The sequence below is a fragment of the Bison bison genome, unplaced genomic scaffold (genome assembly GCF_000754665.1).
Source record: "Bison bison bison isolate TAMUID 2011002044 unplaced genomic scaffold, Bison_UMD1.0 scf7180017864384, whole genome shotgun sequence".
NCBI classification, from domain to species: Eukaryota; Metazoa; Chordata; class Mammalia; order Artiodactyla; family Bovidae; genus Bison; species Bison bison.
Genome location: NW_011494956.1, coordinates 8,799,715 through 8,804,017, shown reverse-complemented (window position 1 = coordinate 8,804,017; position 4,303 = coordinate 8,799,715). Strand labels below are relative to the sequence as shown.

The following is a 4,303-nucleotide window of genomic DNA, read 5'->3' as shown; positions in this document are numbered from 1 at the left end:
GATCCAACCAGTCCATTCTAAAGGAGATGAGCCCTGGGATTTCTTTGGAAGGAATGATGCTAAAGCTGAAACTCCAGTACTTTGGCCACCTCATGTGAAGAGTTGACTCATTGGAAAAGACTCTGATGCTGGGAGGGATTGGGGGCAGGAGGAGAAGGGGACGACAGAGGATGAGATGGCTGGATGGCATCACCGACTCGATGGACGTGAGTTTGAGTGAACTCCGGGAGTTGGTGCTGGACTGGGAGGCCTGGCGTGCTGCGATTCATGGGGTCGCAGAGTCGGACTGAGCTTCTGAACTGACTGAACTGAACTAGACAAGATTATCACTGAGATTAAATGTAACTCTAGACAAGATTTTAGAGTCATGTCTGAGAGAAGTCTGTGAACGTAGAAAAAGCAGCAACCGACCTAGGTGACTGGAAACCATTATAGTTTCACTAAGAACAAGCAATGTCAAATTAGTACTCTTTTTTTTTTTTCTGACATTTATTGAACAGATAGGATTTTTAAAGATGAAGGATATGAAATTATTTGGGTTTTAGGAAGGCAAGTGTTAAAGTTCCTTATAAATTCCTTGTGAAAACCTGGAAGTATCTGAGATAGATAATGACAAATTAGTTTCATTTCTAATTGGCTGAACAACTTGAACCAAAGAATTAATTTTTTTCAAATCAACCCTCAGGTCTCTAGCAGGACAAGAATGCTCTTAGCCCACCTCATCAACACTTTAATAAAATTTGTATGAACACTGTACCAGCATTATCAAACTTAAAGTTTATCAAATGTATGGAAAAACAATAAGTTTTTTTACTGAATGACCAAACTAAGACTCTTTTTTTTTTTTTAAAGAGTAAACATACTGGAACCAATCTGACAAGATAAAATTCAACTGGGATAGATACGAAGTCCTACCGAAACATATTCTATTAAAGAACTTGGAGAGCATGGACAAAACTCAAATTTCAGCTGATGGCAAAATCAATAATGGATAACGCACACAGCACTTAAATGGCAGGGACCATTCTAAATGCTTAACACGTATGTACTCATTTATTCTTTAAAACAACCCTATGAAACAGGTACCATCATAAACCCCATTTTACAGATGAGAAAACTGAGGCCCTGGGTGTTTACATAATTTACTCAAGGTTACCCAGCTGATATACAGCCAGGATTTAAATCCAAGCAGGCTAGCTCCAGAATTCATTTCCTTAGACAGGACATTATCATAAATTAACAGTGCAATGTGGTTGCCAAAAGAAGCAAGACTACTCTTAATGTGCTTTAAAATCAGAGTGATGACTTCTGGTTCTCTCCACAGGTTAATACCTAATCAAAGGTATTACACAGCTAAGAAGGGTATGGACCAACTGACAAAAATCCACAAATAAGCCATCAGTATTGTGAAGAGGTGCAAATCAAAACGACAAATCCACTAGAGGAAGTTAAAGACTGAGAATATTTTGTCCAGAGAAGAAAAGAATCAGGAAAACATAGCAAGTGTCTTTGAATATTTGAAAACTCACAGAAGAGACAGAACTAGAACCAGTGAAGAGAGAACTTTAGTTCAATAAAAGAAATCATTTCTTAGAAGTTAAAGTTGTCCAAATATCTTTACCTCAGAACCTATGAATCTTCTCTCCAGAGAATATCCAAATACATATAATTTTGTATAAAGTTTTCAAGGGCTCACAAATCTACTTTTAAATCTATTTATGTCCTACCCCTAGAATCATATACCCCAGATTAAAATGGAAAGAATTCAAGTATGAAGAGGTGAATATATTTAATCTAGAAAAATCATCACAACTTAAAATTCTATCATTGAAAAAAACTCTGAACTCTATGCTTTCTAGTTTCTTCTAAGATACATTGCAAAAAGAGCTTAAAATATGATGCTGAGTTCAGAAAAAAAGTGAAATCAAGTTTACCAAGTGACAATGTAAACTGACGACAAGATCTGACTATCAGTAATAATGGCTTATTACTTAATCTTTAAAAGAAACATACCTAAGTTTAAAGATAAAAAAATAAGATGCTAAGGTACTACTCATATCTAATATTTAATGCCCAAATTAGAAAGTGCCTCCTTCTACTTTCAAGCCTTAATCTTTTCATCTTTCAGTCCCAGTTAACTGTTAAGGTTGACAAACTAAGAAAACAATGAACTAGAAGTTAGAATACCAGGTTCTAACCTACACCATGAAATTAATTTTGGCTTAATCTGTTTCTTACCATACTCTAAAAACTTTCATGTATCTAAATGGGCTTTAAAAATGGTAAAGTGCAGATGTAACCAAAAACAACTCATGTATTATGTATAAAACATAAAAATGTCAACAACAACAAAAAACCAGTTTTTCTATAATGCTAAAAAAAAAAAGCAAAGGTATATTCACATTACAATTCCTAATTCCAAAAAGCAATCTCTGAATCCTTCAGGTTGTGTTTCAGTGAATAATTTTCATCCACAAACACTTTCCACATTAAGCATAAATCTATCTGTACATCCAATTTCAAGCTGCATTGAGAGGACATAGCTCAGACAGTTAAGAATTTTGGCTGCAAGGGAAAAACTTGAAAGTGCCAACTGGACGTCCCCATTTCCAAGAGTTGGTGGGAAAGGTACATGACCACAAAATGGTAACATTAAGTATGACACACTTGAAAATTCTGTTTTCTCTCTTAATTAACCAACCACACATAACGAGAACTCAACACCAGGAGTTTAATAAGTCTTGGGCCTTTATTAAATATAAGCACCACACTGCTGAAACTGCAACTGTACTGCCAGAACAGGGCTACAGACACCATGTCTGCCATGAGACTAGACTCTAGTTCCAGGCACAAGATGTCCTAATAAATAACAAACGCGTCAAGCGCCAGCGCACAAGCGTGACAGAATCTGGGGTCTAGACATTTGATTTTTCTCCCAGTGCTACTTGAGAATGGCCACTGCCATTAAAGATTACATTACAGTAACAGGATAGTGATAAAACTTTAGCTAAATGGCAGGCCAACCAATGAAATGGAAAAGCAACATGCAATAACAGATCAACTAAACTAGTTTCTATTTAATTTTGTACAGTAAGGCTCATGATTACACTGTATAAAGAACAGAGAATAACCTAAACTGTATCTACTAGGTAAAGATGATTTCAAGCCATTATGAGAAAAGTGGCCCAGAAAAAAATCAGGCTATAGAACTCAAGTGGAAAAAACACACTAAGATTTGGGAGAGAAAGGGGAAGGAAGGGAATGAGCTACTGACTTACTAAAAAGAGAGCAAAGAAGTGGGACAGGGAGTCTGAGCCCTCTGAGACAGAATGAGAAAGAAAAAGAATTCAAAGGCTCAAAGGGAGCTTTAGCAGTGAATACAGAAAGAGATGAAACTGTTAACTGTCTCAACAGAAAAAACAAAAACAATAGGGGGAACTTTTCTAAACCATCATTCAGGGTGGTCAGTTCAATGCCTAACTCATGCATGGCAGGGCACTTCGTAGGACGCACACTTCGTTCCAAGTAGTTCCACCGATCAGCCCATTTCCCCCTGGCACCACCCCCAATAGGGGGTTACTACTACAGATGAAGAAACTGAGACCACACAACGCCAGGGAACACAAGCTGGTACCAGAGACTGGGCGCTCATCTTAGCTGCACTTCTCCCTGCAAGATCCTATAAAAATCTCACACTTTTCTATGGAAAGGAACCTTAAATCTCTTCTGGGCCCAAAAGTGATCCCCTACTTTAGAGAAAAGTTCCCCTGCGGAGGTTGCAAGGCTCTTCAAAGCGCAAGAGGTGTTGGAACTCTGAAATACACCTGGTAGAGACAGATGGAGGCATGTGGGTCATGAAAGGAGAAAAAGTCGGGAAAGTCAGACTTAGAAGCCATTCTTCTGCCCTAAAGATACCGAAAAAGTAGAAAGCAGCCCTTCCTCTCTTCCAGCAGGCGTGACTCAAGGACGGTGCCTCCCCGCAATCTGCTGTGCGTGTTGGGGGTAGGGGGTAGTCTCCGGTTTCCCACTCCCTTCCCCAGGCACTCAGGGGTTACTCGGCCGGGCCTGGAAGATTGCGTGGGAATAAACAGATGGGACCCAGAGTGACCAGGGGGCCCTGAAGCGCAGGGAGGGAAACCTGCCCAGAAACACGCCGGGCCGGGTCCAGAGGCCCTCCGCACCGAGCCCGCGCCCGCGCCCTGGACCTTACCACCGCTTGGCTGCAGGGGACGAGGCGGCCGCGCAGGACTGTTCTTCGAGCTTGGAGCGCGTCTTCAGGCGCCTCTGCTACAGTCGCGCCAGC

The 4,303-nt window shown here is 40.2% G+C and overlaps 1 protein-coding gene across 6 annotated transcripts in view; it reads right to left on the bottom strand.

Annotated features, from left to right (window-relative positions):
• Nucleotides 1-4,297, bottom strand: part of TFDP2 (transcription factor Dp-2 (E2F dimerization partner 2)) — a 201,895-nt gene extending 197,598 nt beyond the window's left edge. For all 6 annotated transcript variants that reach the window (XM_010858168.1, XM_010858161.1, XM_010858164.1 and 3 more), the window contains exon 1: nucleotides 4,211-4,297. The gene's annotated coding sequence lies outside the window, so the exon portion shown is untranslated. The remainder of the gene's footprint in view (nucleotides 1-4,210) is intronic.
• Between the last annotated feature and the right edge of the window lie 6 nt (nucleotides 4,298-4,303).